At 34.4% G+C, this 16,017-nt stretch overlaps 1 pseudogene; it reads right to left on the bottom strand.

Moving 5' to 3' along the window:
• Positions 1-3,981: 3,981 nt before the first annotated feature.
• LOC124941478 lies at positions 3,982-15,295 on the bottom strand (annotated as a pseudogene).
• Positions 15,296-16,017: the final 722 nt, after the last annotated feature.

The raw sequence follows: 16,017 nt of genomic DNA on the forward strand, positions 1-16,017 counted from the left end.
TAACCCACAATTTAAAATTTTCATCCAAATTTATGTATTACATCTTTACAAGTCAATATGATCATATATCCAAAAATATCTAATCAACTTTCTTAGTACATGGAAGAGACATTTCAGGTTCTCCAAAATCATTTACACTACCATATTTATCATTAGGAAAAAAAATGTTACAACACTAAAAGGATAAAACCATTGTAAACAAGACAAGATCACTAAGTAAATAGCCTCAAACTTGACTGTTCATAATGAAAGATGAATAAAATGAATCTCATATAAGTAATTAATAGTTAATTAATACTACTTAAAATAAAATGATGAAGAATAATAATTTTGTTTAAAAGGATAAGATCATTAATTCATAAATTTGTAAGAAGATATTAGAAAGAATGGTCAAAATCCATCATAATTATTCAATTAAAGTTAGGTTGAGATTAAGGGTGTTCAATATTTTGTCTATTGAATATCCGTCCAAATTCAAATAAACAGAATTCGAATTTTATTTTTGATTTTCAAATCAAATTTTAAACTAATTCAAATTTAAATACGGTTTTCAATATGATTTTCGAGCTGAGGTTTCAACTCGAAAACCAAATTGAAAACCGAATTCATTTTTTTATATATTATATAATTTATTACATATAATTAAATATATATATATATATAATTTATTAAATAATAAATAAAAAACAAATTCTGTTTGAATTCGAATTATTCAAATTCTGTTCGATTTTATTAAAATTTATTCGAGTTCGATTCGATTTTCGAATTGGCACAAAAAAAATAATTTGAAGAACCTAAACCGAAAACTCAAATAACATGAAAACTAAATCGATGAATACTCCTAAGATTAACCGGTTACAACTCAAAATCATTACAAAAAAAAGTTGGTAAAAATTGCAATTACCTTAAATAAAAAAATATTCGCAAGATAATCATTGACCATTGACGTAAACAATATTTCAGTTTACTAAAATATTATATATCATAAAATTATATATATATATATATATATATATATATATATATATATATATATATATATATATATTGAGAGAATCATAAAATTAACAAGAATTTAAAATAAGTATAAAGTTAACCATGCACAGAAACGGAAGGGCTCGGCCAACTCGATTTGTTAATATATCATCTTATCCCTTAATTTTTTTTAAAATTCCAACAGAATTTAATATTTTGTTATTTAATTATTAAAAAATGATAAAATTTATATTTATTTAATTACTTATTTTATTCAAAATTTTATCGTTATTTATTAAACAAACCTTAATTTTTTTAAGCTCTCACAATCGAATCCTGGTTGTCACTGAATATGCAAAAATAATAATATATAAAAATTGAAAATCTTATTCCTGCGTCTATAATATGTCCCTATATATGCAAAAATAATAATATATAAAAATTGAAAATCTTATTCCTGCGTCTATAATATATATCAAAGGGACTGAATACTGATAAAAAAAAAAAAAAAAAAAAGCCTAATAATTTAGTGAGCTGGTATCCATTTTTATTTTCTATATTATATTGATTTCAAAGTTATTAATTGTTTTCCTACTTCTACTTTGATTTATACGAGATATTATAAAAAAGTTTTTGATAATAAAATAAAACAAAAAATAGTTGCAAACATATATAGGTAAAATTAATTTTTCAATTAATCACTTCTAAACATTCACATCATTTATTTCATCAACCAAAATACTAAAATACTTTATATTTTAAATTATTATATTTTAATTTATTTATATATCAATACCATTTAAAAGTCTATTTACCAAAAATAAGTATTACTTCCTCAAAATTATTAACAATCATTATTTTTTTTTCCGATTAAGTTTAAAATAAACTCAATCGAAACACAGAATGTATATTACCATGAATGTGTGTGAAAATGTCGTGAAAGTTGTTATGTCCAAATATATTGAAAAGGACATATTACCAAGTCAATTGCCGTGAGGGACAGGTCAATGGTCTATTAATTGGCATACTAGTACTCATGTTTTTCGTTAGGGTCATAAATCATACAACCAATCCGGTCGAATATTCTCTATGTCTATTTCATATTATAGCAAAATAAAAGATGATCTTAGAGCTATTTAGATATTTGTTTTTTTAAGAATTTTTTTAGTTTATTTAAAAATTGTTTGATAAAAAGTAATAGGTTATTTTAAAAACAATTAAGATAAATTATTTAAATATATATTTTTTTAAATTTTAAACTTATTAAAAATAAAGTAAGAATATAGTTTGACACTTTATTATAAATTAAGTGATTCGATGGATAGATAAATGATATTGTTATGATAACAATTAAAGATTAAAATTTATAAACAAATTATTTTGAGCGAAGAATACTGAAATATAAAATCTTAAGAGTTGAAACGAAATCAAAGAACGAGAAATAAAGGTGTAAGAATGGAGTGAAGCTTATAAATTAAAAATTTAATACTAAAGAGTGGGGAACAATGCATAATAGCATGAACAAAGACATTACTATTGTTTCCATTTTTTTTTAAAAAAAAAACTCTATATTAATTTTTTTTTTGACTTATAAATTTTTAAATAATCTCAAATTCACAAATTTCTTTTCTAAAAATTTTTATAAAAATTATTTCACGATATTAAAATAAATAATTAGTTTTGAAAAAGTGTATTAATCAATCAGATTCTAAAACAATTAAATTTCGAACCATATTTTAAATAAAATTCAAAATATGTAATAATTAATTAATGAAGAGCCTACTTATCCACTAATTAATCTTATTTATGTTTGTTTAACCGATTCAAAAAATAAATTGTTGACTTAAGTGGCCGACGAACATTGTAGGAGGCCACCGGACCACCACAGACGTCTAATGGAAAAGCCACTACAGCCCAGCTAAGGTGGAGGCCAAGCTAGAGGCCCAGCCCATATTGAAGTGGAGCCCAAGGCCTAGGCGCCAGCGAAAGCCGCAACCCAAAACGCCATCTATCGTCACTACAACAAAAAAGACCAGCGATGACGCTTAAAAAGATCTTTGTCAACCTTTAAAAGCGTCGCAAAAATGTTACCGACACTTATTCTTGCGTCGCCGAAAGCAGATTGGGCGCAAGTTTTAACAACGCTTATTTAAGCGTCGGTATTAAAATTTTAAGCGTTGCCAAAGGAAGGAATATTTAACGACGCTTATTTAAGCGTTGGTAACACTGATTAAACGTCGCCAAAAGTCTAATTTATTTTTAACCTATTATTTTAATAATTCTTTTAAAATTTTATTTATTTTTATTTATAATTCTATACTTTTAAAGATGTTTTTATTTAATTTTTGTTATAAATTAAATAATTACAGAAAAACATCATTACAATTTTCAAAATTAATAAAAAAAACTTTAATAATTAAATAAAAAGAACATTAATTAGTTAATGTACATTTAATGTTCAATTTATTTAAATAAATTGCATTAAATTTCAAATAAATAGTTCCTGAAAATAACTTAACTACTTTCTGTCACACTTTCAATCAGATCCTTTGGCGATTTGAGATCTTCATTGAGTGTTGGTATAATTGCTTCAGCTTCTATTAATAGAATAATTCCCTCAATTTTCTTATCAACTTCTATTAATGAAGTTGTGAAAACATTTTAGACAAAATTACTCAATACCATTAATGCTAAGATAACTGCAAGTTTTTACCTCACTTTGCAGTCTGGCATTGTCACTTGCAAAACCCCCCATCTCTTCACCCTAATTAAATATAGAACATAAATTAGAAAGAAAAGAATCCAGACAATTGAAAACAAGAAAATAGTCATAGTTAATGTCAGGTTTGGTTCTACTTTCGTATTTTATCACAAGTAACGAAATCATTTATTTTCAAAGAAAGAAAAAGGAGTATGACTAAGACATGCACTACAAACATGAAGAAACATTTTCTCCTAGAACACATGATGTAGGAATGTAGATAAATCAGAATAAATGAGGTTTACTAACCAGTCTTCTTGGAGAAGGTATAGCCTTTTTCGCTTACATAAGTACGAGGATTAGGCGCTAGATGGTTTCTTAAATACTCTGTTTGTCCCTGCAAAGATCGTACACAATCAAACATTAGGGCCCATCATAATTCACTTCATTATCAACCGAACTACCAAACTATCAAAAAATTATCCTTCATATAACATCAAACAAACTCTAGATGTCTAATATAAAACCTAAAATAACTAACATTAAGAAAGTGTTTCTTCAAAATGGTAAAATGGTCATCTTTGTCTGTCAACTAACCTTTGTGATCACACAAACATCAACATTGCTTCCACTTCCCAAGTCATTGAATATACTAGAGCAAATAGCCTCAGTTACCAACTTGACCCTGATAGGATCGGCTTTATCGATAGAGACGGGGGTCTGGCTATTGATGAAGGCTTATGAAAAATGGTTTGAAAAAAATCCTGTTAGGGATTTAATTCGCTTTCTATTCTACGCAAAAACTTGTAAACACTTGAAATAGATTCAAGGCGGAATTGTTTACTTGGGTTTGAAGCTCAAGATGAAAGATGAAAAGATGACAGAAATGAAAGAACACAACCGTTTGTTTATGTATGTTCGGAGAAACTCTCCTACGTCACCCCTTCTTCCAACAACCGGAAGGATTCACTATAATATGATTCGAATCAAATATAGTTTACACACACTTAGATCACTATTGAACAGAACACACTCTGTTCAATTTACAAGATGAAGAATATCACTCAGTCAAAGGTGTTTTTGATTCTAGCTCTCTCTTGATTCACACACGGTACAATCAGGAAAGCAACTTCACAGTAAAGGCTTAATTTCTCTCTCTAGAATAGCAAGCAGGATTGTAGATTCTCTCTTTGTAAAATCTGGTAGTTCGTAAGGCTGATTGTCTGTTGTCCTTGAGATTTGATAAATACTGGGCAGAGAATAACAGTCGAATCTTTTAGAATGATACGTGGCACTTTTCCATTGGAAAGTCTCCATTGTACACAGCAGGTTCTGAGCACAAGGATCGTGGCCGTACACCACTGGTAGTGCGCCGAATATTCCATCAGAGATGTACCTGCAAAACAAGTAATGTGAGGAAAATTCTCTTACGTGGCATTCGTTGATTGGTTGCATATAGCTGTTGTACTAATCTTCACTAGAAAGTGGAGCAAGAGTAGGTATAGCTATAGCACGTGGGTAAGCGGGTGCTAGCTTCAAGCATACTGATTAAGCTTAGCATTAGACATATTTCAGTTAGACGACCTCATCTAATGAAATCAAACATCCCCGTCTAATAATAGAGTCCATTAGACCGCCTGGTCTAATTGAATTAGACTTACATCTAATTACAATCACTTCAGACTAATTTGAAGGAGTTAGATTTACGTCTAACTTTCACCAATTAGACTACACGTCTAATTGTTACGAACCATTAGACTGCACGTCTAATTCCGGTTCTACTTCAGACTTGTCTGAAGGAGTTAGACTTACGTCTAACTTTCACATTCTATTGGACTTCACGTCAAACTCCACTGAGTTAGACTGCACGTCTAATTCAGGTTCTACTTTAGACTTGTCTGAAGGAGTTAGACTTACGTCTAACTTTCACATTCGAATAGACTGCACGTCTAACTCCGTTGAGTTAGACTGCAAGTCTAATTCTGTATATATTAGACTACACGTCTAATTCCGTATACATTAGACTACACGTCTAATTCAAATATATTAGACTGCACGTCTAACTCCACGAGTTAGACTGCACATCGAATTCCGAGATCTATTAGACTGCACGTCTAACTACACGAGTTAGACTACACGTCTAATTCCGAGATCTATTAGACTGCACGTCTAACTCCACGAGTTAGACTGCACGTCTAACTCCACGAGTTAGACTGCACATCTAATTCCAAGATCTATTAGGCTGCACGTCTAACTCCACGAGTTAGACTGCACGTCTAATTCCGAGATCTATTAGACTGCACGTCTAACTCCACGAGTTAGACTGCACGTCTAATTCTGTGCATTCATTAGTCTGCACGTCTAACTCCGCTGAGTTAGACTGCACGTCTAATTTTGTGCATCTAATGTCAAAATCGGTCTAATGAGCCTCATTAGAGCCAAGTCTTATGAAATATGATTTCAATACACCTGCATCAAAACGAATAAGTCATTTCATCATCAAAATTCCAATGGTTAAATTATTTCAACACTTAGTCAAAATAATTTGACCCAGCAATTTCCCCTTTTTTGATGAAGAAATTGAAAACCTACATATATATATACCAAAATATGCATTCATCATATAAATAAACAAACCCCTGTTCACTTACATCAAACTTCTAAAAACCAATATTCAGAATATTATCAAAGAAACATTGTTTGAAAGACTTAAGTAAAGTAGAAGAAAAGAAATTATTGTTCTTCCCTTTTTACTCGAGGATCGGTTGGGCTCATGTCTTGGCCGGTTAACATGTTGAGAAAAGGAGGAAAACTACAATCACCACGACCGCTTCCACTTGATATACCACCACGATCACCACCACTGGCACGACCTCTTTGATCAACACCATATAGCCTACTACGACCACCACCACTGCTTCGGCCTCCACGATCATCGCTGCTTCGACCTCCGCCTCTCTTAGTTGGCCTAGGATTATCATCGTTACTTGGAGCTCGTCTGGATCTAGTGCCGGTTGACACACTATCACTTCTTATGCTTGATTCACCTTGGGTGATACGGGGTTGATCTTTTTCAACATCAGCTTTCGCGTTATCTTTTGTTTGAAACTTCCTTGCAATAGAGTCAGCGAATTCCAGGCGTTCACCATCATTTCTTCTTAAACATCCTTCGATTTCTACCATCTGATACTTCATCAGGCTGAGTTCATCCAAAGTCTCCCTATGGCGATCATCGTTGATGTGCCTTTCAAAGTCCAATATTTCAGATTGGCGACTGAAGAAATTCTTTTCAAACTTGGAGAAGTTTAAATTTGAGACATGAGTCTCATACGTGTTTTTCTTCAGAGTGTTTTCCAATTTAGTAAGAACTTTGATTAACCTCATAAAAATCCTTCCTCTCTTATTTCTGAGTGTTCAAAGCTTTTATCATGTTTGAACCCTTAGTGACCACATTCTTCTGAAGAGATGAGAGTACAGAAGTCATAGACTTTAAAAGCTTAATACCGTCAGTAGAGGATTCTTTCATTGGATGAGTTCTCTTGAGACTCTGCTGCCATACTTTGAATGGGTTCGAAATGAGTATGAATCTGCATCAATTGCTCCGGTTGATCCTTCTCAACTACCTTAGCAACTTCATTCTGCTCCTCTTCTAATATTTCCCTTTCAGCTCTCTGAAATCTTTCATAAAGATCACCAGAGTAGTGAAGAGGATTGTTGACATTTTCATGAACACTTCCCACAATGGTGTTGGGGAATAGAAGAGGCCTGGTATAGCTTGCATATTGATCTTGTTCCTCCACAGATGAGGAACTCTCATATTCATTTTCTTTGTCTTTGGAGGGTTCCCCTTCAGATCTTATAATCTCTGGCTGATTTACCTCAGCCACTTTCTCTTGGGCTTCCTATGTTCTCACAACAGGTGATATCACAACATTTTCATCATTAGGAGCTTGATCAGACTCCTCAATCACATCTTCTTCAACCACTTCTTCTTCATTCGTTAGAAGAGCTTGTTCAGGCTCTTGAACAATCACTTCTTCTTCATCTACATGAGGATTCTCTTGAATGGATTGATCCAGAATACGTCTCTCTTCAGTAGAAAGATTCCCAAATTCGATCAAAAGAGCAGCATCTAGCTCATCAGCATCATTATCAGCATCAAAGACATCCATCGGTTCATCATCATCAAAAGATTTTGCACCAGAGCAATTAGCGCCATGAACGTATCAGGTAGCTACCGAGACGTAGCTATCCATGATGTCATCCAGCCTATTTAACACTTTCACTTCCACCTCAGAGCCTTTCTCAACAGGATTAAAATTAGCCTTTCTGCTTCAAGAATTGGGAAAAGTGCTCTTCCACATAAGCATGCTTCAACGAGATCCTTTCTCTTCAGGGCTTCAGCCACCTCTGAAGTTTTAGCCCACTTGAGAACTTTCTTCTCATTGGCTACAAACTTCTTCCACTCACGGGCTATTGCAGAATTTGACAGAGTTTCATTGTACTTAACAGACAATCTTTCCAGGGACCATGATTCAAAGATTTCTAATTTTTCAGCCGCAATGGCTTTAACTTGATCTAACACGAGGTCAACAATGCCTATTGCCTCCGATACTTCTTCAGGAAATGGAGTTGCAATATCTTTACCTTTTCCAACAACCTCGGCAGATTTGGAGCAGATATGGGTTCACTAAAAACAATTCCACATGACTGCCTTGCGGAACGCATCAATTTGTACGCCGTTTGGGGTTTCTTACACAGCTCGACAGGGAGCTCTACATGGGTAACCTTCCCGGCTACTAAAGAATCTTTTACAACAAATTCACCAGCAACAAGGGTAAGAACAACACCTTGTTCTAGTTGAGCACTTTCTGTAGCACCTGCGGCTACTTGATCGGGTTGAACAACAAGAGACACAGTCCTGTTAGCATTTTCATCATTTGGACCACCTAACTCAACAACGGCCCCTTCAGCAGATTCTTTTACTGGAGAAAAATAGATTAATCTTGTTCCACTACAGGAACATCAAACTTAGGCACAGCGGCCAAAGATTTAGAGGAGGTTACCTTCAATGATTTGACGCGCGGGGCGCCTTCGTCTTCTTTTCCTTTGAGACACAGGATCTCGAAGGCTTTCTTAGGATGGTCGCTGGAGAAGACAAAGAGGACATGAGAGTTGCAGCAAGTACGCCTGGACCTTGCCTTAATCTTAAATCGACTGATTCAGAATCCTTCTTCGTGGAGCTTTTCAGACTAAAGGAACTGGCCTCCGATTCATTCACAGTCCTAGATTTCTTTGCCCCCGTTGACATAACAGAAGCAGATGGTTGTTTGGATCGAGCATAAGCTTTACCACCTGTTTGAAAACTAGATGCACCAGAGGCAAATTCCATGTTGTTCTTCATCCTTATCAGGGTACTAGCGACTGTAAGGGCAGAGAATACCCTCGGAGAGTTGATTTGCTCAGGTTCACCCACAGGAACCCCCAAATACTCTATCAATCGACTCCGTTGAGCCGCATACGTTATGCTTTCCTTGTTTGCCTGACAGATCGAAAAGCAAAGGTTCTAGAAAAAGGTAGATGCCCAGTTTACCTGGATTCCCTTTGAGATGATGCACATATAGTCAAAACGGTCTTGACTATAGAGATGGAAGGAGCCAGATTTCCCTTGGAGTGCTTTTGCTACCACGTCGTTCAACATAATGAAATGAGGTTTAAGGACCTTCTTGTTTCCATTTACATGGATCATCGAGCCATCGGAAGAAAATGTCTACTTCATCTCTTGCATGACTTTTGATGAAAGAATCAAGTCGAACGTGTGCCCCTCCGTTGGAAGTTCAAAGAACTCCGCATATACATTTTCATCGAAAGAAAATTCCAGACCGTTGACGGTTGCTATGATAGATTCACCCACCATAGTTGCAGATTTGAAGAACTCACGAACTTCTTTCTTATAGAATATGAAAGGACCACCGAGATACTTCCTCAACCCAGAATACTCTAGGGTTCTGAACATATCCACCACTTCTGTCTGATCGAAAGTGTAGACCGATGGAAAATCCAACTCAGTCTACTGAGTTCTTTCTTCGACTTCTCTTGCCATGAAGCAGGCCACCTCTTCTTCATCACTTTCACTGGATGAAAAGTAGGAACCACGGCTGCTTCCTTTGTTCTTCCAGTCACCTGCCATAAGAGCCTTCAGCTCTTTTCCATCATCATTGGCATCTTCACGTTACGGCTTCCGACATTCCGATGCATAATGACCTTTAATATCACAGTTAAAACAAGTAACATTAGCTTTAGATTTTTTATTGTCATTAGAATTTGAAGAGTTTGAGTTAGAGTTGCTCTTCTTCATGAAGTCGCCAAACTTCTTCACAAAGATAGACATGGCGTCGCTGCTCAGCTGCTGAGCTGCCATCTTTACATTCGGAGCGGTTGGTGGCTCTTCAGCAGTCACCAGCGCCTTAGCCATGATAACGCATGTGGGTTGATCTTCTTCCATCCTACAATTCAGCTCGAACTCATAGACCTTGAGAACAACAAAGAGATCAAAGAGAGAGATCTTGTTAAGATCTTTGGATTCTCTCATCGCTATTGTCTTTATGTCCCATTCCCTTGGAAGAGCACGCATGACCTTGATAGCAAGCTCCCGGTTGATATAGGTCTTGCCTAGGATGGACAGGGATGATACAATCTTGTTGAATCTGGTGTCAAAATCGTTCATTGTTTCACCAGGACGCATCTTGAAGCTGTCAAACTGCTGAGTGGCAACAATAATCTTGTTTTCCTTGGTTTGCTTGTTTCCCTCACGCAGTTGGGTGAGTCTGTCCCAGACCTCTTTGGCAGTATCGCATTCGATAATGTAGTTGAACATGCTGTCATCGAGAGATCTGTACAGAACATTAAGAGCCATGTTGTTGAGGTTGTTCTGCCTCTTTTTATCAGCGGTCCAGTCAGACTTCTCCTTATCAATCTTGATGGGACCTTCTGTCACAACACTCCACATGTCGTCATGAAGAGAAGAAAGGTGAGCACGAACTCTTTTCTTCCATACAATGTAGTTTTCTCGAGAGAAGGTTGGAATGGCTGTAACACTAGCATCTTTGGTTATGATCGACATTTTTCAGAAAAAGCTTTGAGAATAGACACTTGGCTCTGATACCAATTGACAGGATCGGCTTTATCGATAGAGACGGGGGTCTGGCTATTGATGAAAGCTTATGAAAAACGGTTTGAAAGAAATCCTGTTAGGGATTTAATTCAATTTCTATTCTACGCAAACACTTGAAACAGATTAAGGGCGGAATTCTTTACTTGGGTTTGAAGCTCAAGATGAAAGATGAAAAGATGACAGAAATAAAAGAACACAGCCGTTTGTTTATGGATGTTCGGAGAGACTCTCCGACGTCACCCCTTCTTTCAACCACCGGAAGGATTCACTATAATATGATTCGAAACAAATACAGTTTACACACACTTAACTCACTATTGAACAGAACACACTCTGTTTAATTTACAAGATGAAGAATATCACTCAACTAAAGGTGTTTTTGATTCTAGCTCTCTCTTGATTCACACACAATATAATCAGGAAAGCAGCTTCACAGTAAAGGCTTGATTTCTCTCTCTAGAATAGCAAGAAGGATTGTAGATTCACTCTTTGTAAAATCTGGTAGTTCGTAAGGCTGATTGTCCATTGTCCTGAGATTTGATAAATACTGGGCAGACACTAACGGTCGAATCTTTTAGAATGATACGTGACACTTTTCCATTGAAAAGCCTCCATTGTACACAACAGGTTCTGAGCACAAAGATCGTGGCCGTACACCACTGGTAGTGCGCGGAATATTCCTTAAGAGATGTACCTGCAAAACAAGTAATGTGAGGAAAATTCTCTTACGTGGCATTCGTTGGTTGGTTGCATATAGTTGTTGTACTATTCTTCACTAGAAAGTGGAGGAGGAGTATTGTACAGCTATAGCACGTGGGTAGGCGGGTGCTAGCTTCAAGCATACTGGTTAAGCTTAGTATTAGACGTATTTCAGTTAGACGACCTCGTCTAATGAAATCAAACATCCCCGTCTAATAATAGAGTCCATTAGACCGCCTAGTCTAATGGAATTAGACTTACATCTAATTACAATCACTTCAGACTAATCTGAAGGAGTTAGACTTACGTTTAACTTTCACCAATTAGACTACACGTCTAATTGTTATAAACCATTAGACTGCACGTCTAACTCCACTGAGTTAGATTGCACGTCTAATTCCAGTTCTACCTCAGACTTGTCTGAAGGAGTTAGACTTATGTCTAACTTTCACATTCTATTAGATTGCATGTCTAACTCTACTGAGTTAGACTGCAAGTCTAATTCCGGTTCTACCTCAGACTTATCTAAAGGAGTTAGACTTACGTCTAACTTTCACATTCCAATAGACTGCACGTGTAACTCCGCTGAGTTAGACTGCATGTCTAATTCCGTATACATTAGACTACATGTCTAATTCCGTATACATTAGACTACACGTCTAATTCCAAATATATTAGACTGTACGTCTAACTCCACGAGTTAGACTGCACGTCTGATTCCGAGATCTATTAGACTGCACGTCTAACTCCACGAGTTAGACTGCACATCAAATTTCGAGATCAATTAGACTACACTTCTAATTCCGAGATCTATTAGACTACACGTCTAACTCCACGAGTTAGACTGCACGTATAATTCTGTGCATTCATTAAACTGCACGTCTAACTACGCTGAGTTAGACAGCACATCTAATTCTCTACATCTAATGCCAAAATCGGTCTAATGAGCCTCATTAGAGTCAAGTCTTATAAAATATGATTTCGATACACCTGCATCAAAACGCATAAGTCATTTCATCATCAAAATTCCAATGGTTAAATTATTTCAACACTTAGTCAAAATAATTTGACCCAACAGACCCCTTCCTCCTTCTGAGGACCAAAGGCCATAATCAGGAAAAATAATTCAAATGACTGTTTTTTTAATAAGCGATAACAGAATCTTACTTACAGTAAGACCTTCACGATATTTCCTTCAAATATCGCCATAGTAGCAAGTGAACCAGAACTTACCGTGGCAAATGGAAGAGTATCGGTTGATCTATGAGGATAAATCTCCAAACCGATTATTGCATAAAAATAAAATTTTCTTATATAGTTGATTATTTTTCTGTAGATATAACTCACAGTGTGTAAATGTGGACCAGTAATGTCAACTCTACCAAGAACCAAAGCAGTAGAGACATGTCCTTGGTAACTAAATAATCATCAAATCTAAGTTTATAAACTAATCTAAACAAAAAACATTCAAATAACAAGATAATATTAATACCCGAAAAGACGAGTTATCAACCATGTAAGAGCAGTCACTACTCTCGAATTACGACCAGTATGGAATCGATGTAACTTCAACTGTGAACTAACCATATCTAAACAGACAATAAAAACGACAAAAGACGTTTAACATTTTGTAAATCGATGCTATCAATATAACATATAGAAAACTATAACATCACCTGTAAAAACCTCGGTATCATCCGCAGTACCAGCTCCACAACAATAGATATTAGGAGTCATGTAATGAATTTTCTCACAATTTTTATCAGCCTCAATTAGGCCTTTAGTAGCTCGCGTATCAGATCCAAGAATAACACCATCCTGCAAATCAATTCAGAAACGATAATTAATGCTTGTTCATTAGAGAGAAGTCAGAGAATCGTGAAGAAAATAAGTTACCTAGAAGATTAAGCCAACAATGGTAGTTCCAGTCTTAAGGAAAGACAAAGATTTCAGTCCTTTGTTCAATATCATTTCATTTCACCGATATAGATCAAGATTAAATCCACCTTTAGGAGGAACATCAATAGCTGTTGACATCTTCAGTTCAAAAAATACCTAATTATCACAAATCATGAGAAGAATTCATCATTTGATTTTAACCTATGGTATATACATTTCGAATTCATATAAGATCGAGAAATCGAGATCGGAAATGGATAAAGCTCGAATCGACTTAATAGAGATGATAATACATGGATTAATGCAGATCTATAGATAGAAATTTTATGAAATGAAGGAGGAATATTTATAAATCATGAAATGGGAAGAACAGAGAGTGATGAAGATCTTTTATTCATACCGATGAAGAACAGTATTGCCCCAAATAATGCCAAACTATAAACAAAAAACAAAAAAATGACCATCAATTATGTTCCTTATCATAAAGAGAAAATGGACTGTTATTTGTACCTATGTAAACTTAACAAAAAGTTGACCATATTTTTTTGTCATCATCGTAGTTGTAGAAGTCGTACAAGATTGGAGTGGCTATCAATTTGTGAAGAAGCTGAAACAGAACTAAACTGTGAGATGAATTTAATACCAAATTCTAATAAAAAAGAAAAAAGATTATACCCACTACAGACCAGCAAATAGGCTCCAATTGAACTCCCAAAGATGAAAAGAAAGCTTCCTAATCCCTTCATAACAATTGAAGTTGCAATTAAATGTTTGAACAGTCAAAGAAAAGAACAATCATATCAAAAAATAATTACATTTTTTTTCCAAAACCATCTTATATCAGACTTACTAGTTGATTATTACTTCAACATCTAACACTTTCAAACCACTATGATCAGTCGCATGCTTCAAGAAGATGTTGAACTTCGGTTTCAGGATCTTGGCCGCTGGTGCACCATAAACCCCAAATTCACTAAACCCCTGAGAGCCAACATCAATGGTTTATTAGAAAGATCTTATCATCATTATCGTCCATTTGCTTAAAGGAAAAGATGAATACTAATATATTAACAAATATCAAAGGCTACCATTTTCTTTTTGCTGCCTTCAGAATCAACAACTTATAAAAATTTAGATAAGAAGATCTACAAAGCTGTGTTACAAATATACTAAAGAAGATCAGATAAACCTAGGCCGAGACCTTCATAGCCATGAAATTTGAGAAATTACAATCAATGTTCATCTTCAACAGAGACTGAACAAAACAACAATCATATATATATATATACTATATTTTATCACAAAAGAATACACCTTAGAGGGTAACTAAAACATACAAAAATTAGATCTATTTTACAAGTATTAGCGATCAATGGACAGGAAAATAAACAAATACGCTATACACCAACGAGATCCATTGATTAGAATTCGCATCATGATAAGCGGAAACTAGCTAAACAATATTCTTGAAGGCAGAGTTCATCTCATATGTATCTTCCAACAGCAAACTACAGAGCAATAATAAAATATGAGATGAAACTAAGGAATCGAGAAAAGATCGTGCTTAAACAAGAAGGGAGAAAGCATAACATGATGGATTTGATTGAAGAAGGGAAAGAAGCTAGTTTACTCTTGCCAAGCTGAGAGGATGAAGACGGAAATGAAGAGAAGTCTGCCAATAAAAGAAATGAAAGACATTGATGCAGAAATTCGCAACTTAGAAGAATTTAGATCAACCTCTTGCTCTTCTCCGAATCTCGATGTGTAAAGTTGAAGGAGAGATGGTGTCCGGGGAAGACGAAGCAGCGCGGATGGATGATGATGTTAGTCGGCAAAATTAAAGAAACCTAGTGGAGAGAAAATATTAATAGTTGTTCTAAACTTTTCAGTTTATTGGTGCAAGCCCAAATTAGTAAATCCATTAAAAAGGCACCATTGAAATAGCCCATATATCATTTTAAAAAAGCCCATACAAAATTTACAATACCATTAAAATAGACCAATTATAAATTTATTAAATTTAACTTGAAATTATAAATAATTTTAGTATATTATTTATTTTAAAAATATTTATTTTATTTAATAGAGTATTAATTCTATTTAATTAATTTAATATTAATGATGAATTTATATTTAATTAAATCAAAATATTAATAAATTTTAGGTTTGAGATAAAAATAAGTATATAATTTGATTTTAAAAAATAATAGTCTATATTATTACAAAACAAAATTTAAAATAAAAAATTATAAAATACAATTATAAAATATTAAAACAAAATTTTATCTAATTATTTGCTTATAAATTTGTTTAAAGGAATAATAAAATAAGGGTTGTCAAAGATATTGAAAGATTGGCAAAATCATTTTTTTTCTGACTTTCGTCAACGCTTAATATGGGTTGGCGATTATGTGTCACCCAAAACCTATTTTGCTGTAGTGCGTGAGCTTTCGACCCATGAACCTGGTCGCGGTCTGCATTCACTTTCTTCTTCCTTGCTTCATCTAGGTCACTTAAGGATTATTTGAAAGATGAGTGATATGGGAGAGAATATGAGAGAATTATGTGA

The sequence above is a fragment of the Impatiens glandulifera genome, chromosome 1 (genome assembly GCF_907164915.1).
Source record: "Impatiens glandulifera chromosome 1, dImpGla2.1, whole genome shotgun sequence".
In the NCBI taxonomy this organism is placed as follows: Eukaryota; Viridiplantae; Streptophyta; class Magnoliopsida; order Ericales; family Balsaminaceae; genus Impatiens; species Impatiens glandulifera.